The sequence below is a fragment of the Marmota flaviventris genome, unplaced genomic scaffold, assembly GCF_047511675.1.
Source record: "Marmota flaviventris isolate mMarFla1 unplaced genomic scaffold, mMarFla1.hap1 Scaffold_1341, whole genome shotgun sequence".
Classification (NCBI taxonomy): Eukaryota; Metazoa; Chordata; class Mammalia; order Rodentia; family Sciuridae; genus Marmota; species Marmota flaviventris.
The window spans coordinates 11,605-36,568 of NW_027287929.1; the positions used below are offsets into that span (position 1 = coordinate 11,605).

Here is a 24,964-nt window from a genome sequence, read left to right on the forward strand (position 1 = left end):
CCCCTGTATAAAAACCCCCTACTCCTGCTGACGTGAGAATCATTGTTTCTCCTTTGCTAGCCAAGCAAGAAACCACCCTTTTTCCTTCTCAAGACCGTTTTCTCTTGCTGGGTTGGCATCAAGGCAAGGACAGCTTTCTACGCCAGGGACAGCTTTCTACACCAAGGACAGCGTTCCGCAACAAGGACTCTAGTACAGGATCATGGAGCCAGAGAAGGAGAAGACCGGGAGGCTGAACAGCCAGAGGAGACGGGTCCCCGACTGGCTGATGGGGACGCCCGAGGTAAGGATACCCCCCGGTTCGGATCTCGTGGACAGGCAGCCCGAGCCCAAGAGAGCCCGGTTGTCTGGCATCGTAATGGCTGAAAACTGTGAAATAACCCACGAGCAGCTATGTGAGCTGCTCAAGTATGCAGTTCTGGCTCAACCGGTTATTGAGAGACCCAGGTGGTGCCAGCTTCTTTATGGAAAGCACCTGAGCAGAACAGTGGTTGTCATCCTTCAAGGGATGAGTCAACTCCACTTCTACAGGTTCTATTTGGAGTTTGGATTTCTCCGAAAAGCCTTCAGACACAAATTCCGCTTGCCTCCTCCATCATCTACTTTTCTAGCTGATGTTATCGGGCTACCAAATCAAAGGGCTGGATATCTGCCTAAGACCATGGGAGGATCTTTACCGTCCGCCAGTACAAAGCCCGAGGTCGACCTGCAGAATGACCCCGTCATTCAGAAGTATGGCTCTCAGAAGGTGGGCGTGCTGCGATGCCTTCTGACAGAGGAGGAGATGAGAACATTTGACTTTCCGTTACAAGGTTCTCCCGACTGTGAGGACTTTGTAACGACCGGATGTAATGTGTCTGTCACAGAGAACAGCCCTCTCTTTGGGCTGGACGGAGAAATGTGCATCACGTCCAAGGGGAGAGAACTAACACGCATCTCACTGGTTGCCGAAGGGGGCTCCTGTCTTATGGATGAGTTGGTGAAACCCGATGAGGAGATTGTAGACTACGCCACCTGCTATTCAGGGATCACGGAGGAGATGCTTAAGCCGGTGACGACGAAACTGAAAGACGTTCAGAGGCGGTTGAAAGCACTGCTTCCTCCTGATGCGGTGTTGGTAGGTCATTCCTTAGACGTCGATCTCCGAGCACTGAACATGATCCATCCGTATGTTATCGACACCTCATTGCTTTACGCCAGGGAGCGGGGCAGAAGATTCAAGCTAAAGTTCTTAGCCAAAGCTATTTTGGGCAGGGACATTCAACGTTCGGAAAGGGACGGTCATGATCCCACAGAGGACGCTACCGCGACCCTTGAATTGGCTCAATATTTCCTCAAGTATGGCCCAAGGAAGATTGCAGAACTCAATCTGGAGGCGCTATGGAGAGCCCAAGACCCAAGAAATGTCAGAGAAAAGTTCCAGTACCCCTACAGAGGTGCTTTAACTTGTTTCGATTCGGCGCATCAGAAGCTCCTTTTTGTAACCCGAGAGACAGATGATATTGAACTGCCTTCTCCTGAAGATTGTGAAACTATTAAGTGCCTTTCCAACAGAGAGGTCTTTGAGCAGGCCCGAAGGCAAGTCCGCCTGTACCCCTTCAGCATTATTCGGTTCTCTTTTGAGCCCTTTTCACCTCTCCTCACTGAGGAAGTGAACAAAAGGATGCGGATCAAGTGGACAGAGATGTCAACTATCTATGCTGGGCCCTTGAGCAAAGATTGTAAACTAAGTGCTCTGAAGAGGCTGTTTAGGAGCTTTGGCCCAGTTCGTGCAATGACTGCTGTTCTGGAAACGCATCAGCCTCATCTCTCTATAGAGTATGAAGTCCTGGAAGCTGCCCAGCTGGCCATCGAGTCCTTGAATGGCGTTCTGGTGGAAGGTGTGTACATAAAGGTACAGAGACCTGTGACAGAACTCACTCTGGATTGTGACACACTTGTTAAGGAGCTGGAACGAGATTCTGAGAACCGAGCCACTATTTATCTGTCTGGAGTTAGTAAAGATTTCTTAGGACATTCTCAGGAACTACCGAACCTCTTTGGTGGCCTGGAAGCTGTGATGGTGCCTCCAGATGCTAAAAGCGGAAGACAGGAAAAATACTGTTTCCTGCAATTCAAAACTTTTGGCAATGCCCAGAGGGCCCTCCATGTCCTCACAGGCAAGGACTGGAAGCTGAAAGGCAGGCAGGCCCTAACGCCCAGGCACCTCCACGCGTGGCTTAGGAGCTCACCACCTGAATCAAGAAGGCCCGCAGGTCTGACAGTTAGACCTCCTCCCTCAGAGCGGGAGACCCTGCAGAACTTAAAGGCGGAAAACGCAAAGAGTGCAGCCCGGCGTTGGAGCCGCAAGATTGGAAGGCTCTACCGAAGCCTGAGCCCGGGTACCCTTTGTGTCATCCTCCTGCCAGGAACCGCTAGCCCTCATGGATCTCTCTCTGGCCTGGGACTCATGGGAATAAAAGATGAAGAAGAGGAAAGCACCGGCCCAAGCATGGGTTTGTGAGTCTCATCCTTCCTGGGCGATGGTGGAGAAGACGGTCAGGCTGCAGCTTCTCCAGAGACTGCTGGGCCTCTTGGTTCAGTGGACGGCTTTGTGTGGGAAGTTGGTGTGCCGGCTAACGGGTCTAATCCATTGACATGGCATGCACAAGCTTTCAATGAATGCCTAAAATTCAAGCCTTCCTCATCTTAAGACAGGGTGGGTGGGGGAGCGGGAAACTAAAACAAAAAAAGACGCCACACTGTGCCCCATGAGTCTGTACAATTACTATGTGCCAATTGAATAAAATATATATATATATATATATATGATTAAAAATAAAGTAAAAGGGAAACAAAATAAATATACAACTTATTATTAAACCAAAATAAATGTACACGTGTTTGATATCTTCAGACGTTTAAAATTCCATTCATGCTATGTGACACTTTAGAAATGTGATGGGATCTGAGTGGAGCGAATGAGCCCAGTGGTTATGTGGTTGAGTCTCAGAAACTGGTAAGGCTTGCAGCGTGGCTGACCAACTGACTGAAGGGCAGATTGCAGAATTCAAAGGAGCTTTCCCACTATTTGACAGGAAAGGGGATGGAACTATACTATACTAACAAAGGAATCGGGAAGTGTAATGAGATGGTCTCTTGGGTGGAATCCCACAGAAGTCGAGTTTCAGGACGCGATTAAGGGAGTAGCTGCTGGTGGTAATGGTAAAATCGACCTCCCTGAATTTCTGACAATGATGGCAAGAAAAAGGAAACACAGACTTAGGGCACTATATAACATGTGGGGCATGTTGCATCAGAAAGGAGGAAACCGAACTTGCTGCCCGCTTCCGGGTCCTGGGGCCACCTGTGGCTAAGAAAGCGCCTGGGGACCCGCCAGAGGGCGTTGCCTGGGTTGTGACGAAAAACCAGATGACCTCTAGGACAGGCTCAGAACCCTTCCACCCTCTGGACAGCTCCGGTCTCCCATTAGGGCCCCTGAGATGGGTGAACACGTGAACTCTCCCCACCCTGCTGACCATTATCCTGATTGGCTCCTGTGCCTTGTATTAGCTGTGTGTGTGTTTTCTCAATAAACTGAGATCCTGCTTTGACTGATCTCCCTGGCTTGTCTGATTGTCCTCCCTTGGGGAAGGGCTGGGTGCTGGGGGGGGGGGGGGTCGTCAGTCGGCCCTTCCTTTCTTGGTTCCTCATGGTCGGGGCGTGCTCTCCCAATCTCTCCCGCAGGTCAGGAGGGAAGCGGGTGAGGTGGGGTGGGGCTAACCCCCCCCCACACACATCTGGCACCCAACGTGGGGCATTAAGAAGTCGGTTCACCAAAAGTGAGAGTATCGCCTAGCCAAGCCAAGAGGGTTTCGAGGTAGGGGTCTCCCCGAAAAGATGGGGCAATCTCACACTAAGTATGAGGACCAGTATTGGGAAGCCATTGTTGAGGAGCGACTTGGGTCACAGCGAGTCAGTCCTCTCACTGCCCAGGAGGAGAAAGGCTTAAAGCCTCACTCTGACAATGGCCTCCTGGACCCTTTTGATGCCTGGCCTGGTCCTCTGGGTCCCACACCAAGTGCTCCTGTCCTGGATCACGCGGTAGAAAAAGTCGGGAAGGGGAGCGGCCTATGCCATATTGTCACCCCTCCCCCCAAGGAAATTCTCCACCCTCTTGTGCGAACCTGGAAAAGCTGGTTAAGCTGCCTTCTTGCAACACCAGTGATGACTCACCCCCATTGTGTATGGCCCTGTCTTGTTAAGACCAGCGATGAGATGACTCATCCCCATTGTGTATCCAGTTCTTGGTAAATGCTAACCCTGGGGGCAATAGACCAGCCTTATGATATTCCTGGGAGGCCCAAGGTTTATTTATAGAAGCTCAATTCACCATAGCTAAACTATGGAACCAACCTAGGTTGGATAAAGAAAATGTGGTATGTAATATTTGATGGAATATCACTCAGTTTTAAAGAAGAAGGGAATTATGGTATTTCCGGGTAAATGGACGGAGTTGGAGAATATCATGATAAGTGAAATAAGCCAAATCCCTTAGAACCAAAGGCCAAATGCCTTCTCTGATATGGATGTTAATTCACAATCAGGACCAAGGTGCTAGGGAAGAATAAAGTTACTTTAGATTAGGTAGAAGAGAGTGAAGGGAGGGGAGGGATATGGAGATAGGAAGAATAGTAGAATGAAACAGACATTATTACCTCACATACACATATGACTGTATGACCGATGTGATCTGACAATGTGTACAAGAAGAAAAATGAGAAATTATACCCTATTTATTTATGATATATCAAAATGCATCCTACTGTCATGTATAACTAATTAAAACAGATTTTAACGATTTTTTTAAAAAAAGACAATTCTACTCATTCAAGAAAGAAATCCATAGTCACTGCCCTTTTTTTTTTGGACAAAATGTATTGACAAAATACATGTGGTCAGTTACACTTAAGTTGCATAACATGATATTTTGCTATATGTAAATGCTGTGAAATGATAGCTCAAATCATCTAACATATCTATCACTTCAGAATAGTTAACATTTTCTTTTCTTTGTTAGATTTTTGTGGTGGGAATACCTAAGGTCTACCAATCAAGGAAAGTCCAGGACCAGATCGATTCTCAGCCGAGTTCTATGAGACCTTCCAAGGAGAATTAACACCAATACTGCTCAAAACGTTTCGTGGAATACGAAAAGGAGAGAACCCTTCCAATCTCATTCTGTGAAGCTGATATCACCCTGACGCCGAAACCACACAAGCACACATCAAGGAAAGAAAACTTCATACCAATATCCACGATGAACATCGATACGAAAATTCTCAATACAATTCCGGAAAATAGCATACAAAAACATATTAAAAAGATAGTGTGCCACAAATCAAGTGGGGTTCACATACAGAAATCAATAAACATAATTCATCACATCAATATACTTAAAAACAAGAATAATATGATCATCTCAATAGAGGCAGAAAAAGCATTTGACAAATACAGCACGCTTCATGTTCAAAACACTAGAAAAACTAGGAATAGAAGGAACACACCTCAACCTCATGGAAGCTATCTATGCAAACCCCAAGGTCAGCACCATCCTAAACAGAGAAAAATTGAAAGCATTCCCTCTAAAAACTGGAACAAGGATGTCCTCTTTCAAATGAGTAGACTTTTCTAAGGCACTTTAACATGTCTCCAAACACCAGAGGAAAAATCACTTAGAACACTGCGCCTACCTCAACTAATTTTTTCAGAGCTTCCTGCCACCCGCTTTCTGCCTAGCTTGCCTCCATATCTAGCGAGGTCCCTGGCTCTGGGCGGTATCCACATTCATGACTCCTCCTATGCCCCTTGCTTCCATGACACTGCCCAGATCCTGCCTGTGTCTGTCCTGAAGGTCCAGTTAGAGGCTCAGAACCAGCCCAAGGACTCCCTTGCAAAAAAGCAGTGCTGGCAGATAAGTATTTGCAAAACACAGCCACTTTCAGGCGAGTCATCTGCTCAGTGGCTTACTCCATCAAGGAGCTTCCTGCATCTCTGGACCTAGCTGGACTGGAAGCATGAGCCAAAAAGAGATCTATGCTATTTTTCTTGTAAAGCCTGATTCAAATGCGCTTCTCTGTTTTGGTTTTACTGCTTTTCATCCTTACGTTTTAATGTTATAAGTGTACATGATAAATATTTAAACGGGATGCATATAAGGTTAAGGAAAAAAAAAAAAAAAAAAAAAAAAAAAAAGGTCTCCTTCCATCACTTCCTCACTTTCACAGAAGCCATAACGATGGTACCAGTTCCAGAAATGTTCATTGCATCTATATTGCGTCTATAAGTACATCTCTGCATACATACATCCCCTCATTTTCAATTAATAGCACTGTGTACACCCTTCTGCCCTTGGTTCTTGTCACCTGATATCTTAGAGATTGTCTTACCTCAGTGGACATATAGTTTTTCTCATTCTTCTTAGCAGTCACACAATATTCCGTTATAAAATGTGTCATAATTTTTTCTATATTTCGCTTACTTTATGATGCATTTTTAAATTTTTATCTATTCTGACTTGTTATATATGACAGCAGGATGCAATTCAATTCATATTACACAAATAGAGCACCATTTTTCATGTCTCTGGTTGTATGCAAAGTAGAGTCACACCATTTGTGTTTTCATACATGCACTTAGGGTAAGGATGTCTGTCTCTTTCCACCATCTTTCCTACCTCCATGCCCCTCTGAAAAACCAGCTTCTACCTCAGAGCAAAGCCCGCCCAAGGAAGGGACATGACCTTTGTCCTTGGAAAGACCCACAGAGCACTCCTGGGCACATTCCCACCCTTCTAAGTGGTTTATCTACAAATAACAGGAGAGATCTGCTGGGCCAGGTGTCCCTGACTCAGTCAGGCTAGGTGGGGACCCATAGCAACCCGCTAGCAGCCACCAATCAGCATGAGACAGGGAAATACCTGGGATGCCAGATGACCCTCCCAGTAGTTTATGGTGTTGGGAAACCATGTAGTTCATCAAGAACACCCCTCTTGGCGTAAACCAATCAGTTCAAATGAATCCCCCTCTTGTAGTAACCAATCATCACTACCCAACTTGTTCCCGCCAGTGAATGTGCTAATCATGTTTTAGAGTTGTTCTTTGATTTTCCCGCAATGTGTGATGATTTGCCAAGAGATGCTACGATGTTTGTGGGGGTCCCTGCCTTCTCCAAAGAATGTATAAAACTGCTGCAAACCCTGGGCTCGGGGCCTCTCAGCGTCACCAGTTGCTGTGTGCACGCAGAGGACCCAGCTAGCTCGCAATAGACACCTCTTTGCTGCTTACATGGATCTTGGTCTCTGGTGGCCTTTTGGGGGTCCAGAATTCGAGCATAAAACCTCCCTTCTCCTCTCTCCCCTTTTCCCTAGCGAAAGGTCATGTATTTTTCCCATGCTCCCCCCGCCCCGTCCCCATTATAAATCATCATCCCTGTATCAGACAATACATTCGGCATTTGGATTTTTAGGGTCGGCTTACTTCACTCAGCATTTTATTCTCCAACTTCATCCATTTACTTGCAAATGCCATGATTTTTTCTTCTCCTTTAATGCTGAGTGATATTCCATTGTGTATATATGCCACATTTTCTTCATCCATTCATCTAATGAAGGGTATATCTAGGTTGGTTCCACAATTTAGCTATTGTGAATTGTGCTGCTGTAAACATTGATGTAGCTGCATCCTTGTAGTATGCTACTCCTGAGTCCTTTGGGTATAAACCGAGGAGTGGGATACCTGGATCCAATGGTGGTTCCATTATGAGTTTTCCAAGGAATCTCCATACTGCTTTCCATATTGGCTGCACCAATTTTCAGTCCCACCAGCAATGCGTGAAGGTGCCTTTCCCCCCCACTTCCTTGTGAAAACTTATTGTGGTTTGTATCCTTAACAGCTGCCATTTTTACTGGAGTGAGATGAAATCTTAGAGTGATTTTTTTATTTGCATTTCTCTAATTGCCAGAGATGCTGAACATTTTTTCATATATTTGTGGATTGATTGTATATCGTTTTCTGAGAAACGTCTGTTCAGTTCTTTGGCCCCTTTATTCACTGGGTTATTTGTTTTTTCGGTATTAAGAGTTCTGAGTCCTTTATATACATATACATATATATATATAAATTATACACATATATTTATATAGATGAGTGCTCTATCTGATTTGTGTGTGGTAAAAATTTCCTCCTATTCTGTAGGCTCTCTGTTCACCTCACTTATTGTTTCTTTTGCTGCAAAGAAGCTTTTTAGTTGGAATCCATCTGATTTATTGATTCTTGATTTTATTTCTTGCACTATAGCAGTCTTTTAAGGAAGTTGGGGCCTAATCTCACATGATGAAGATTAGGGCCTACTTTTTCTTCTGTTAGACCCAAGGTCTCTGGTTTAATTCCTAGGTCCTAGTTCCACTCTGGATTGAGTTTTGTGCATGGTGAGAGACTGGGGTTTTAATTTCATTTTGTTGCCTATGGATTTCCAGTTTTCCCAGCACCGTTTGTTGAAGAGGCTATCTTTTCTCCAAAGTATGTTTTGGGCACCTTTGTCTGATAGAAGATAATGGTAATTTAGTGGGTTAGTCTCCGTGACCTCTATTCTGTACCATTGGTCTACCAGTCTGTTTATATACACAAGGGAATGTTACTCAGCAATAAAAGAGAATACCGTCATGGCTTTTGCAGGTAAATGGACCGAGATGGAGGAGATGGTGCTAAGTGAAGTCAGCCCATCCCAAACAAACGAATGCCAAGAGTTTTCTCTGGGATGGGGAGCATGGGAGGAAGAGATGAACTCTAGATAGGGGAGAGAGGAGTGAGAAGGGAAGGGAGGGGGCAGGGGGTTAGAAATGATGGTGGAATGTGATGGCCATCGTTACCCAAAGTACACGTATGAAAACATGAGTTGGTGTGAATATACTTTATCTACCACCAGAGATGTGAAACTGTGCTCCGTACGTATAATATGAATAGTAGTGAATTGTGCTGTCATATATTAAAAAAAAATTTAATAATTAAAATAAAATAAAATTGATAGAATACAGAGAATAGTGGTTACCAGAGCCCGGAATGGGTGTAGGGGAGGGGACATGGCAAGAGGATGGTTAATAGGTATGGGGGGTGCCCTTGGATAAGAGAAATGACTTACTATTAGTATTCCACAGCATGGTAGGATAGCTGTGATTGACAACAATATTAAATATTTCAAAATACCTGATTGGGGGTGTATCTCAGTGGTAGAATAATTGCTGAGTATGTACAAGGCCCTGGATGCAATCCTCAGTACTGGAAGGGGGAAACTTGATAGGGTTTTGAACGTTCCCAATACAAAGGAGTGATACATGTGTGAGTGACATATATGCCAATTACCCTGATCTGATCATTACGCTTGGAACACAAGTATTAAGATGCCACACTGAAAACAACCCAATAAGATCAATGAACCCATTCACACTACGGGGCAAATGGCCAAGTACCCCTTAATGTGTTCTGATGAAAGAGAAACTAAACTAGACTTTGGGAGGAAAGACCTGGGTTCTTGTACGGTGATGCTTTTTGTTTGTTTGTTTGTTTTGTTTTGTTTTTTTGTACACCGAATTGAACACAGGGGCACTCAACCACTAAGTCACATCCCCAGCCATATTTTGTATTTTATATATATATTTTATTTTGAGACAGGGTCTCACAGAGTTGCTTAGTGCCTCTCTAAGTTGCTGAGGCAGGCTTTGAACTCACGATCCTCCTGTCTCAGTCTCCAGAGCCGCTGGGCTGTCATCCTCTTTTTTATTTTAGTAGTCATTTTACCTACATAGGCCTCAAGCACATATTAGCAAACTTAGCTTAATTTTATCTGCTCCCTGTATTTTACAGTAATGTTGGGGAACTCATGATTGTAGGGGTACAGAAACACTGAAGACCTTTAGCTATTTTTGTCTTTACACTTTTTTCCCCCCCCTTTTCAAGTCTTTGCTACTTATACAGCACAATTCTGAGAAAATATGAAACACAGGGCACGGTCCTGTCCCCTGGAACTTAACGAATCTGGGTAATGAAACTACTGGAAGGTAATCCACTGTAAAGGTCCCCCAGAGGCAATACGCTGGAATACAAAGGGAAGATTTTACTGAAGTTGCAACAGGGGTTCACTGGATGCTTTGACTACATCCCTTGTCGCTTTGAAACTTACATGTTTGTTTCTCTTTTCCCCAACCTTCTCCTCCCTGATCTTCTTTGCCCTAACCTTCTCCTCCTGATTTTCTTTCCCCTACCCTTCTCCTCCCTGATCTTCTGATTTTCTTTTCCCTAAACTTCTCCTCCCTGTTCTTTTCCCCCTCCCTGATCTCCTCCTCTGGGCTCTTTTCCCTAATCTTTTCCTACCTGCTCTCTCCACCCTAATCTCACTTTCTCTGAATCGCCTATGAAAACCCCCTGTATAAAAACCCCCTACTCCTGCTGACGTGAGAATCATTGTTTCTCCTTTGCTAGCCAAGCAAGAAACCACCCTTTTTCCTTCTCAAGACCGTTTTCTCTTGCTGGGTTGGCATCAAGGCAAGGACAGCTTTCTACGCCAGGGACAGCTTTCTACACCAAGGACAGCGTTCCGCAACAAGGACTCTAGTACAGGATCATGGAGCCAGAGAAGGAGAAGACCGGGAGGCTGAACAGCCAGAGGAGACGGGTCCCCGACTGGCTGATGGGGACGCCCGAGGTAAGGATACCCCCCGGTTCGGATCTCGTGGACAGGCAGCCCGAGCCCAAGAGAGCCCGGTTGTCTGGCATCGTAATGGCTGAAAACTGTGAAATAACCCACGAGCAGCTATGTGAGCTGCTCAAGTATGCAGTTCTGGCTCAACCGGTTATTGAGAGACCCAGGTGGTGCCAGCTTCTTTATGGAAAGCACCTGAGCAGAACAGTGGTTGTCATCCTTCAAGGGATGAGTCAACTCCACTTCTACAGGTTCTATTTGGAGTTTGGATTTCTCCGAAAAGCCTTCAGACACAAATTCCGCTTGCCTCCTCCATCATCTACTTTTCTAGCTGATGTTATCGGGCTACCAAATCAAAGGGCTGGATATCTGCCTAAGACCATGGGAGGATCTTTACCGTCCGCCAGTACAAAGCCCGAGGTCGACCTGCAGAATGACCCCGTCATTCAGAAGTATGGCTCTCAGAAGGTGGGCGTGCTGCGATGCCTTCTGACAGAGGAGGAGATGAGAACATTTGACTTTCCGTTACAAGGTTCTCCCGACTGTGAGGACTTTGTAACGACCGGATGTAATGTGTCTGTCACAGAGAACAGCCCTCTCTTTGGGCTGGACGGAGAAATGTGCATCACGTCCAAGGGGAGAGAACTAACACGCATCTCACTGGTTGCCGAAGGGGGCTCCTGTCTTATGGATGAGTTGGTGAAACCCGATGAGGAGATTGTAGACTACGCCACCTGCTATTCAGGGATCACGGAGGAGATGCTTAAGCCGGTGACGACGAAACTGAAAGACGTTCAGAGGCGGTTGAAAGCACTGCTTCCTCCTGATGCGGTGTTGGTAGGTCATTCCTTAGACGTCGATCTCCGAGCACTGAACATGATCCATCCGTATGTTATCGACACCTCATTGCTTTACGCCAGGGAGCGGGGCAGAAGATTCAAGCTAAAGTTCTTAGCCAAAGCTATTTTGGGCAGGGACATTCAACGTTCGGAAAGGGACGGTCATGATCCCACAGAGGACGCTACCGCGACCCTTGAATTGGCTCAATATTTCCTCAAGTATGGCCCAAGGAAGATTGCAGAACTCAATCTGGAGGCGCTATGGAGAGCCCAAGACCCAAGAAATGTCAGAGAAAAGTTCCAGTACCCCTACAGAGGTGCTTTAACTTGTTTCGATTCGGCGCATCAGAAGCTCCTTTTTGTAACCCGAGAGACAGATGATATTGAACTGCCTTCTCCTGAAGATTGTGAAACTATTAAGTGCCTTTCCAACAGAGAGGTCTTTGAGCAGGCCCGAAGGCAAGTCCGCCTGTACCCCTTCAGCATTATTCGGTTCTCTTTTGAGCCCTTTTCACCTCTCCTCACTGAGGAAGTGAACAAAAGGATGCGGATCAAGTGGACAGAGATGTCAACTATCTATGCTGGGCCCTTGAGCAAAGATTGTAAACTAAGTGCTCTGAAGAGGCTGTTTAGGAGCTTTGGCCCAGTTCGTGCAATGACTGCTGTTCTGGAAACGCATCAGCCTCATCTCTCTATAGAGTATGAAGTCCTGGAAGCTGCCCAGCTGGCCATCGAGTCCTTGAATGGCGTTCTGGTGGAAGGTGTGTACATAAAGGTACAGAGACCTGTGACAGAACTCACTCTGGATTGTGACACACTTGTTAAGGAGCTGGAACGAGATTCTGAGAACCGAGCCACTATTTATCTGTCTGGAGTTAGTAAAGATTTCTTAGGACATTCTCAGGAACTACCGAACCTCTTTGGTGGCCTGGAAGCTGTGATGGTGCCTCCAGATGCTAAAAGCGGAAGACAGGAAAAATACTGTTTCCTGCAATTCAAAACTTTTGGCAATGCCCAGAGGGCCCTCCATGTCCTCACAGGCAAGGACTGGAAGCTGAAAGGCAGGCAGGCCCTAACGCCCAGGCACCTCCACGCGTGGCTTAGGAGCTCACCACCTGAATCAAGAAGGCCCGCAGGTCTGACAGTTAGACCTCCTCCCTCAGAGCGGGAGACCCTGCAGAACTTAAAGGCGGAAAACGCAAAGAGTGCAGCCCGGCGTTGGAGCCGCAAGATTGGAAGGCTCTACCGAAGCCTGAGCCCGGGTACCCTTTGTGTCATCCTCCTGCCAGGAACCGCTAGCCCTCATGGATCTCTCTCTGGCCTGGGACTCATGGGAATAAAAGATGAAGAAGAGGAAAGCACCGGCCCAAGCATGGGTTTGTGAGTCTCATCCTTCCTGGGCGATGGTGGAGAAGACGGTCAGGCTGCAGCTTCTCCAGAGACTGCTGGGCCTCTTGGTTCAGTGGACGGCTTTGTGTGGGAAGTTGGTGTGCCGGCTAACGGGTCTAATCCATTGACATGGCATGCACAAGCTTTCAATGAATGCCTAAAATTCAAGCCTTCCTCATCTTAAGACAGGGTGGGTGGGGGAGCGGGAAACTAAAACAAAAAAAGACGCCACACTGTGCCCCATGAGTCTGTACAATTACTATGTGCCAATTGAATAAAATATATATATATATATATATATGATTAAAAATAAAGTAAAAGGGAAACAAAATAAATATACAACTTATTATTAAACCAAAATAAATGTACACGTGTTTGATATCTTCAGACGTTTAAAATTCCATTCATGCTATGTGACACTTTAGAAATGTGATGGGATCTGAGTGGAGCGAATGAGCCCAGTGGTTATGTGGTTGAGTCTCAGAAACTGGTAAGGCTTGCAGCGTGGCTGACCAACTGACTGAAGGGCAGATTGCAGAATTCAAAGGAGCTTTCCCACTATTTGACAGGAAAGGGGATGGAACTATACTATACTAACAAAGGAATCGGGAAGTGTAATGAGATGGTCTCTTGGGTGGAATCCCACAGAAGTCGAGTTTCAGGACGCGATTAAGGGAGTAGCTGCTGGTGGTAATGGTAAAATCGACCTCCCTGAATTTCTGACAATGATGGCAAGAAAAAGGAAACACAGACTTAGGGCACTATATAACATGTGGGGCATGTTGCATCAGAAAGGAGGAAACCGAACTTGCTGCCCGCTTCCGGGTCCTGGGGCCACCTGTGGCTAAGAAAGCGCCTGGGGACCCGCCAGAGGGCGTTGCCTGGGTTGTGACGAAAAACCAGATGACCTCTAGGACAGGCTCAGAACCCTTCCACCCTCTGGACAGCTCCGGTCTCCCATTAGGGCCCCTGAGATGGGTGAACACGTGAACTCTCCCCACCCTGCTGACCATTATCCTGATTGGCTCCTGTGCCTTGTATTAGCTGTGTGTGTGTTTTCTCAATAAACTGAGATCCTGCTTTGACTGATCTCCCTGGCTTGTCTGATTGTCCTCCCTTGGGGAAGGGCTGGGTGCTGGGGGGGGGGGGGGTCGTCAGTCGGCCCTTCCTTTCTTGGTTCCTCATGGTCGGGGCGTGCTCTCCCAATCTCTCCCGCAGGTCAGGAGGGAAGCGGGTGAGGTGGGGTGGGGCTAACCCCCCCACACACACATCTGGCACCCAACGTGGGGCATTAAGAAGTCGGTTCACCAAAAGTGAGAGTATCGCCTAGCCAAGCCAAGAGGGTTTCGAGGTAGGGGTCTCCCCGAAAAGATGGGGCAATCTCACACTAAGTATGAGGACCAGTATTGGGAAGCCATTGTTGAGGAGCGACTTGGGTCACAGCGAGTCAGTCCTCTCACTGCCCAGGAGGAGAAAGGCTTAAAGCCTCACTCTGACAATGGCCTCCTGGACCCTTTTGATGCCTGGCCTGGTCCTCTGGGTCCCACACCAAGTGCTCCTGTCCTGGATCACGCGGTAGAAAAAGTCGGGAAGGGGAGCGGCCTATGCCATATTGTCACCCCTCCCCCCAAGGAAATTCTCCACCCTCTTGTGCGAACCTGGAAAAGCTGGTTAAGCTGCCTTCTTGCAACACCAGTGATGACTCACCCCCATTGTGTATGGCCCTGTCTTGTTAAGACCAGCGATGAGATGACTCATCCCCATTGTGTATCCAGTTCTTGGTAAATGCTAACCCTGGGGGCAATAGACCAGCCTTATGATATTCCTGGGAGGCCCAAGGTTTATTTATAGAAGCTCAATTCACCATAGCTAAACTATGGAACCAACCTAGGTTGGATAAAGAAAATGTGGTATGTAATATTTGATGGAATATCACTCAGTTTTAAAGAAGAAGGGAATTATGGTATTTCCGGGTAAATGGACGGAGTTGGAGAATATCATGATAAGTGAAATAAGCCAAATCCCTTAGAACCAAAGGCCAAATGCCTTCTCTGATATGGATGTTAATTCACAATCAGGACCAAGGTGCTAGGGAAGAATAAAGTTACTTTAGATTAGGTAGAAGAGAGTGAAGGGAGGGGAGGGATATGGAGATAGGAAGAATAGTAGAATGAAACAGACATTATTACCTCACATACACATATGACTGTATGACCGATGTGATCTGACAATGTGTACAAGAAGAAAAATGAGAAATTATACCCTATTTATTTATGATATATCAAAATGCATCCTACTGTCATGTATAACTAATTAAAACAGATTTTAACGATTTTTTTAAAAAAAGACAATTCTACTCATTCAAGAAAGAAATCCATAGTCACTGCCCTTTTTTTTTTGGACAAAATGTATTGACAAAATACATGTGGTCAGTTACACTTAAGTTGCATAACATGATATTTTGCTATATGTAAATGCTGTGAAATGATAGCTCAAATCATCTAACATATCTATCACTTCAGAATAGTTAACATTTTCTTTTCTTTGTTAGATTTTTGTGGTGGGAATACCTAAGGTCTACCAATCAAGGAAAGTCCAGGACCAGATCGATTCTCAGCCGAGTTCTATGAGACCTTCCAAGGAGAATTAACACCAATACTGCTCAAAACGTTTCGTGGAATACGAAAAGGAGAGAACCCTTCCAATCTCATTCTGTGAAGCTGATATCACCCTGACGCCGAAACCACACAAGCACACATCAAGGAAAGAAAACTTCATACCAATATCCACGATGAACATCGATACGAAAATTCTCAATACAATTCCGGAAAATAGCATACAAAAACATATTAAAAAGATAGTGTGCCACAAATCAAGTGGGGTTCACATACAGAAATCAATAAACATAATTCATCACATCAATATACTTAAAAACAAGAATAATATGATCATCTCAATAGAGGCAGAAAAAGCATTTGACAAATACAGCACGCTTCATGTTCAAAACACTAGAAAAACTAGGAATAGAAGGAACACACCTCAACCTCATGGAAGCTATCTATGCAAACCCCAAGGTCAGCACCATCCTAAACAGAGAAAAATTGAAAGCATTCCCTCTAAAAACTGGAACAAGGATGTCCTCTTTCAAATGAGTAGACTTTTCTAAGGCACTTTAACATGTCTCCAAACACCAGAGGAAAAATCACTTAGAACACTGCGCCTACCTCAACTAATTTTTTCAGAGCTTCCTGCCACCCGCTTTCTGCCTAGCTTGCCTCCATATCTAGCGAGGTCCCTGGCTCTGGGCGGTATCCACATTCATGACTCCTCCTATGCCCCTTGCTTCCATGACACTGCCCAGATCCTGCCTGTGTCTGTCCTGAAGGTCCAGTTAGAGGCTCAGAACCAGCCCAAGGACTCCCTTGCAAAAAAGCAGTGCTGGCAGATAAGTATTTGCAAAACACAGCCACTTTCAGGCGAGTCATCTGCTCAGTGGCTTACTCCATCAAGGAGCTTCCTGCATCTCTGGACCTAGCTGGACTGGAAGCATGAGCCAAAAAGAGATCTATGCTATTTTTCTTGTAAAGCCTGATTCAAATGCGCTTCTCTGTTTTGGTTTTACTGCTTTTCATCCTTACGTTTTAATGTTATAAGTGTACATGATAAATATTTAAACGGGATGCATATAAGGTTAAGGAAAAAAAAAAAAAAAAAAAAAAAAAAAAAGGTCTCCTTCCATCACTTCCTCACTTTCACAGAAGCCATAACGATGGTACCAGTTCCAGAAATGTTCATTGCATCTATATTGCGTCTATAAGTACATCTCTGCATACATACATCCCCTCATTTTCAATTAATAGCACTGTGTACACCCTTCTGCCCTTGGTTCTTGTCACCTGATATCTTAGAGATTGTCTTACCTCAGTGGACATATAGTTTTTCTCATTCTTCTTAGCAGTCACACAATATTCCGTTATAAAATGTGTCATAATTTTTTCTATATTTCGCTTACTTTATGATGCATTTTTAAATTTTTATCTATTCTGACTTGTTATATATGACAGCAGGATGCAATTCAATTCATATTACACAAATAGAGCACCATTTTTCATGTCTCTGGTTGTATGCAAAGTAGAGTCACACCATTTGTGTTTTCATACATGCACTTAGGGTAAGGATGTCTGTCTCTTTCCACCATCTTTCCTACCTCCATGCCCCTCTGAAAAACCAGCTTCTACCTCAGAGCAAAGCCCGCCCAAGGAAGGGACATGACCTTTGTCCTTGGAAAGACCCACAGAGCACTCCTGGGCACATTCCCACCCTTCTAAGTGGTTTATCTACAAATAACAGGAGAGATCTGCTGGGCCAGGTGTCCCTGACTCAGTCAGGCTAGGTGGGGACCCATAGCAACCCGCTAGCAGCCACCAATCAGCATGAGACAGGGAAATACCTGGGATGCCAGATGACCCTCCCAGTAGTTTATGGTGTTGGGAAACCATGTAGTTCATCAAGAACACCCCTCTTGGCGTAAACCAATCAGTTCAAATGAATCCCCCTCTTGTAGTAACCAATCATCACTACCCAACTTGTTCCCGCCAGTGAATGTGCTAATCATGTTTTAGAGTTGTTCTTTGATTTTCCCGCAATGTGTGATGATTTGCCAAGAGATGCTACGATGTTTGTGGGGGTCCCTGCCTTCTCCAAAGAATGTATAAAACTGCTGCAAACCCTGGGCTCGGGGCCTCTCAGCGTCACCAGTTGCTGTGTGCACGCAGAGGACCCAGCTAGCTCGCAATAGACACCTCTTTGCTGCTTACATGGATCTTGGTCTCTGGTGGCCTTTTGGGGGTCCAGAATTCGAGCATAAAACCTCCCTTCTCCTCTCTCCCCTTTTCCCTAGCGAAAGGTCATGTATTTTTCCCATGCTCCCCCCGCCCCGTCCCCATTATAAATCATCATCCCTGTATCAGACAATACATTCGGCATTTGGATTTTTAGGGTCGGCTTACTTCACTCAGCATTTTATTCTCCAACTTCATCCATTTACTTGCAAATGCCATGATTTTTTCTTCTCCTTTAATGCTGAGTGATATTCCATTGTGTATATATGCCACATTTTCTTCATCCATTCATCTAATGAAGGGTATATCTAGGTTGGTTCCACAATTTAGCTATTGTGAATTGTGCTGCTGTAAACATTGATGTAGCTGCATCCTTGTAGTATGCTACTCCTGAGTCCTTTGGGTATAAACCGAGGAGTGGGATACCTGGATCCAATGGTGGTTCCATTATGAGTTTTCCAAGGAATCTCCATACTGCTTTCCATATTGGCTGCACCAATTTTCAGTCCCACCAGCAATGCGTGAAGGTGCCTTTCCCCCCCACTTCCTTGTGAAAACTTATTGTGGTTTGTATCCTTAACAGCTGCCATTTTTACTGGAGTGAGATGAAATCTTAGAGTGATTTTTTTATTTGCATTTCTCTAATTGCCAGAGATGCTGAACATTTTTTCATATATTTGTGGATTGATTGTATATCGTTTTCTGAGAAACGTCTGTTCAGTTCTTTGGCCCCTTTATTCACTGGGTTATTTGTTTTTTCGGTATTAAGAGTTCTGAGTCCTTTATATACATATACATATATATATATAAATTATACACATATATTTATATAGATGAGTGCTCTATCTGATTTGTGTGTGGTAAAAATTTCCTCCTATTCTGTAGGCTCTCTGTTCACCTCACTTATTGTTTCTTTTGCTGCAAAGAAGCTTTTTAGTTGGAATCCATCTGATTTATTGATTCTTGATTTTATTTCTTGCACTATAGCAGTCTTTTAAGGAAGTTGGGGCCTAATCTCACATGATGAAGATTAGGGCCTACTTTTTCTTCTGTTAGACCCAAGGTCTCTGGTTTAATTCCTAGGTCCTAGTTCCACTCTGGATTGAGTTTTGTGCATGGTGAGAGACTGGGGTTTTAATTTCATTTTGTTGCCTATGGATTTCCAGTTTTCCCAGCACCGTTTGTTGAAGAGGCTATCTTTTCTCCAAAGTATGTTTTGGGCACCTTTGTCTGATAGAAGATAATGGTAATTTAGTGGGTTAGTCTCCGTGACCTCTATTCTGTACCATTGGTCTACCAGTCTGTTTATATACACAAGGGAATGTTACTCAGCAATAAAAGAGAATACCGTCATGGCTTTTGCAGGTAAATGGACCGAGATGGAGGAGATGGTGCTAAGTGAAGTCAGCCCATCCCAAACAAACGAATGCCAAGAGTTTTCTCTGGGATGGGGAGCATGGGAGGAAGAGATGAACTCTAGATAGGGGAGAGAGGAGTGAGAAGGGAAGGGAGGGGGCAGGGGGTTAGAAATGATGGTGGAATGTGATGGCCATCGTTACCCAAAGTACACGTATGAAAACATGAGTTGGTGTGAATATACTTTATCTACCACCAGAGATGTGAAACTGTGCTCCGTACGTATAATATGAATAGTAGTGAATTGTGCTGTCATATATTAAAAAAAAATTAATAATTAAAATAAAATAAAATTGATAGAATACAGAGAATAGTGGTTACCAGAGCCCGGAATGGGTGTAGGGGAGGGGACATGGCAAGAGGATGGTTAATAGGTATGGGGGGTGCCCTTGGATAAGAGAAATGACTTACTATTAGTATTCCACAGCATGGTAGGATAGCTGTGATTGACAACAATATTAAATATTTCAAAATACCTGATTGGGGGTGTATCTCAGTGGTAGAATAATTGCTGAGTATGTACAAGGCCCTGGATGCAATCCTCAGTACTGGAAGGGGGAAACTTGATAGGGTTTTGAACGTTCCCAATACAAAGGAGTGATACATGTGTGAGTGACATATATGCCAATTACCCTGATCTGATCATTACGCTTGGAACACAAGTATTAAGATGCCACACTGAAAACAACCCAATAAGATCAATGAACCCATTCACACTACGGGGCAAATGGCCAAGTACCCCTTAATGTGTTCTGATGAAAGAGAAACTAAACTAGACTTTGGGAGGAAAGACCTGGGTTCTTGTACGGTGATGCTTTTTGTTTGTTTGTTTGTTTTGTTTTGTTTTTTTGTACACCGAATTGAACACAGGGGCACTCAACCACTAAGTCACATCCCCAGCCATATTTTGTATTTTATATATATATTTTATTTTGAGACAGGTTCTCACAGAGTTGCTTAGTGCCTCTCTAAGTTGCTGAGGCAGGCTTTGAACTCACGATCCTCCTGTCTCAGTCTCCAGAGCCGCTGGGCTGTCATCCTCTTTTTTATTTTAGTAGTCATTTTACCTACATAGGCCTCAAGCACATATTAGCAAACTTAGCTTAATTTTATCTGCTCCCTGTATTTTACAGTAATGTTGGGGAACTCATGATTGTAGGGGTACAGAAACACTGAAGACCTTTAGCTATTTTTGTCTTTACACTTTTTTTTCCCCCCCTTTTCAAGTCTTTGCTACTTATACAGCACAATTCTGAGAAAATATGAAACACAGGGCACGGTCCTGTCCCCTGGAACTTAACGAATCTGGGTAATGAAACTACTGGAAGGTAATCCACTGTAAAGGTCCCCCAGAGGCAATACGCTGGAATACAAAGGGAAGATTTTACTGAAGTTGCAACAGGGGTTCACTGGATGCTTTGACTACATCCCTTGTCGCTTTGAAACTTACATGTTTGTTTCTCTTTTCCCCAACCTTCTCCTCCCTGATCTTCTTTGCCCTAACCTTCTCCTCCTGATTTTCTTTCCCCTACCCTTCTCCTCCCTGATCTTCTGATTTTCTTTTCCCTAAACTTCTCCTCCCTGTTCTTTTCCCCCTCCCTGATCTCCTCCTCTGGGCTCTTTTCCCTAATCTTTTCCTACCTGCTCTCTCCACCCTAATCTCACTTTCTCTGAATCGCCTATGAAAACCCCCTGTATAAAAACCCCCTACTCCTGCTGACGTGAGAATCATTGTTTCTCCTTTGCTAGCCAAGCAAGAAACCACCCTTTTTCCTTCTCAAGACCGTTTTCTCTTGCTGGGTTGGCATCAAGGCAAGGACAGCTTTCTACGCCAGGGACAGCTTTCTACACCAAGGACAGCGTTCCGCAACAAGGACTCTAGTACAGGATCATGGAGCCAGAGAAGGAGAAGACCGGGAGGCTGAACAGCCAGAGGAGACGGGTCCCCGACTGGCTGATGGGGACGCCCGAGGTAAGGATACCCCCCGGTTCGGATCTCGTGGACAGGCAGCCCGAGCCCAAGAGAGCCCGGTTGTCTGGCATCGTAATGGCTGAAAACTGTGAAATAACCCACGAGCAGCTATGTGAGCTGCTCAAGTATGCAGTTCTGGCTCAACCGGTTATTGAGAGACCCAGGTGGTGCCAGCTTCTTTATGGAAAGCACCTGAGCAGAACAGTGGTTGTCATCCTTCAAGGGATGAGTCAACTCCACTTCTACAGGTTCTATTTGGAGTTTGGATTTCTCCGAAAAGCCTTCAGACACAAATTCCGCTTGCCTCCTCCATCATCTACTTTTCTAGCTGATGTTATCGGGCTACCAAATCAAAGGGCTGGATATCTGCCTAAGACCATGGGAGGATCTTTACCGTCCGCCAGTACAAAGCCCGAGGTCGACCTGCAGAATGACCCCGTCATTCAGAAGTATGGCTCTCAGAAGGTGGGCGTGCTGCGATGCCTTCTGACAGAGGAGGAGATGAGAACATTTGACTTTCCGTTACAAGGTTCTCCCGACTGTGAGGACTTTGTAACGACCGGATGTAATGTGTCTGTCACAGAGAACAGCCCTCTCTTTGGGCTGGACGGAGAAATGTGCATCACGTCCAAGGGGAGAGAACTAACACGCATCTCACTGGTTGCCGAAGGGGGCTCCTGTCTTATGGATGAGTTGGTGAAACCCGATGAGGAGATTGTAGACTACGCCACCTGCTATTCAGGGATCACGGAGGAGATGCTTAAGCCGGTGACGACGAAACTGAAAGACGTTCAGAGGCGGTTGAAAGCACTGCTTCCTCCTGATGCGGTGTTGGTAGGTCATTCCTTAGACGTCGATCTCCGAGCACTGAACATGATCCATCCGTATGTTATCGACACCTCATTGCTTTACGCCAGGGAGCGGGGCAGAAGATTCAAGCTAAAGTTCTTAGCCAAAGCTATTTTGGGCAGGGACATTCAACGTTCGGAAAGGGACGGTCATGATCCCACAGAGGACGCTACCGCGACCCTTGAATTGGCTCAATATTTCCTCAAGTATGGCCCAAGGAAGATTGCAGAACTCAATCTGGAGGCGCTATGGAGAGCCCAAGACCCAAGAAATGTCAGAGAAAAGTTCCAGTACCCCTACAGAGGTGCTTTAACTTGTTTCGATTCGGCGCATCAGAAGCTCCTTTTTGTAACCCGAGAGACAGATGATATTGAACTGCCTTCTCCTGAAGATTGTGAAACTATTAAGTGCCTTTCCAACAGAGAGGTCTTTGAGCAGGCCCGAAGGCAAGTCCGCCTGTACCCCTTCAGCATTATTCGGTTCTCTTTTGAGCCCTTTTCACCTCTCCTCACTGAGGAAGTGAACAAAAGGATGCGGATCAAGTGGACAGAGATGTCAACTATCTATGCTGGGCCCTTGAGCAAAGATTGTAAACTAAGTGCTCTGAAGAGGCTGTTTAGGAGCTTTGGCCCAGTTCGTGCAATGACTGCTGTTCTGGAAACGCATCAGCCTCATCTCTCTATAGAGTATGAAGTCCTGGAAGCTGCCCAGCTGGCCATCGAGTCCTTGAATGGCGTTCTGGTGGAAGGTGTGTACATAAAGGTACAGAGACCTGTGACAGAACTCACTCTGGATTGTGACACACTTGTTAAGGAGCTGGAACGAGATTCTGAGAACCGAGCCACTATTTATCTGTCTGGAGTTAGTAAAGATTTCTTAGGACATTCTCAGGAACTACCGAACCTCTTTGGTGGCCTGGAAGCTGTGATGGTGCCTCCAGATGCTAAAAGCGGAAGACAGGAAAAATACTGTTTCCTGCAATTCAAAACTTTTGGCAATGCCCAGAGGGCCCTCCATGTCCTCACAGGCAAGGACTGGAAGCTGAAAGGCAGGCAGGCCCTAACGCCCAGGCACCTCCACGCGTGGCTTAGGAGCTCACCACCTGAATCAAGAAGGCCCGCAGGTCTGACAGTTAGACCTCCTCCCTCAGAGCGGGAGACCCTGCAGAACTTAAAGGCGGAAAACGCAAAGAGTGCAGCCCGGCGTTGGAGCCGCAAGATTGGAAGGCTCTACCGAAGCCTGAGCCCGGGTACCCTTTGTGTCATCCTCCTGCCAGGAACCGCTAGCCCTCATGGATCTCTCTCTGGCCTGGGACTCATGGGAATAAAAGATGAAGAAGAGGAAAGCACCGGCCCAAGCATGGGTTTGTGAGTCTCATCCTTCCTGGGCGATGGTGGAGAAGACGGTCAGGCTGCAGCTTCTCCAGAGACTGCTGGGCCTCTTGGTTCAGTGGACGGCTTTGTGTGGGAAGTTGGTGTGCCGGCTAACGGGTCTAATCCATTGACATGGCATGCACAAGCTTTCAATGAATGCCTAAAATTCAAGCCTTCCTCATCTTAAGACAGGGTGGGTGGGGGAGCGGGAAACTAAAACAAAAAAAGACGCCACACTGTGCCCCATGAGTCTGTACAATTACTATGTGCCAATTGAATAAAATATATATATATATATGATTAAAAATAAAGTAAAAGGGAAACAAAATAAATATACAACTTATTATTAAACCAAAATAAATGTACACGTGTTTGATATCTTCAGACGTTTAAAATTCCATTCATGCTATGTGACACTTTAGAAATGTGATGGGATCTGAGTGGAGCGAATGAGCCCAGTGGTTATGTGGTTGAGTCTCAGAAACTGGTAAGGCTTGCAGCGTGGCTGACCAACTGACTGAAGGGCAGATTGCAGAATTCAAAGGAGCTTTCCCACTATTTGACAGGAAAGGGGATGGAACTATACTATACTAACAAAGGAATCGGGAAGTGTAATGAGATGGTCTCTTGGGTGGAATCCCACAGAAGTCGAGTTTCAGGACGCGATTAAGGGAGTAGCTGCTGGTGGTAATGGTAAAATCGACCTCCCTGAATTTCTGACAATGATGGCAAGAAAAAGGAAACACAGACTTAGGGCACTATATAACATGTGGGGCATGTTGCATCAGAAAGGAGGAAACCGAACTTGCTGCCCGCTTCCGGGTCCTGGGGCCACCTGTGGCTAAGAAAGCGCCTGGGGACCCGCCAGAGGGCGTTGCCTGGGTTGTGACGAAAAACCAGATGACCTCTAGGACAGGCTCAGAACCCTTCCACCCTCTGGACAGCTCCGGTCTCCCATTAGGGCCCCTGAGATGGGTGAACACGTGAACTCTCCCCACCCTGCTGACCATTATCCTGATTGGCTCCTGTGCCTTGTATTAGCTGTGTGTGTGTTTTCTCAATAAACTGAGATCCTGCTTTGACTGATCTCCCTGGCTTGTCTGATTGTCCTCCCTTGGGGAAGGGCTGGGTGCTGGGGGGGGGGGGGTCATCAGTCGGCCCTTCCTTTCTTGGTTCCTCATGGTCGGGGCGTGCTCTCCCAATCTCTCCCGCAGGTCAGGAGGGAAGCGGGTGAGGTGGGGTGGGGCTAACCCCCCCACACACACATCTGGCACCCAACGTGGGGCATTAAGAAGTCGGTTCACCAAAAGTGAGAGTATCGCCTAGCCAAGCCAAGAGGGTTTCGAGGTAGGGGTCTCCCCGAAAAGATGGGGCAATCTCACACTAAGTATGAGGACCAGTATTGGGAAGCCATTGTTGAGGAGCGACTTGGGTCACAGCGAGTCAGTCCTCTCACTGCCCAGGAGGAGAAAGGCTTAAAGCCTCACTCTGACAATGGCCTCCTGGACCCTTTTGATGCCTGGCCTGGTCCTCTGGGTCCCACACCAAGTG

At 45.8% G+C, this 24,964-nt stretch overlaps 3 pseudogenes; all 3 read left to right on the forward strand.

Annotated features, from left to right (window-relative positions):
* The first annotated feature begins 202 nt into the window (after positions 1–202).
* Positions 203–2,503, forward strand: LOC139703919 (RNA exonuclease 5 pseudogene; annotated as a pseudogene).
* An 8,153-nt stretch (positions 2,504–10,656) lies between these two features.
* Positions 10,657–12,957, forward strand: LOC139703920 (RNA exonuclease 5 pseudogene; annotated as a pseudogene).
* An 8,153-nt stretch (positions 12,958–21,110) lies between these two features.
* LOC139703921 (RNA exonuclease 5 pseudogene) lies at positions 21,111–23,411 on the forward strand (annotated as a pseudogene).
* Positions 23,412–24,964: the final 1,553 nt, after the last annotated feature.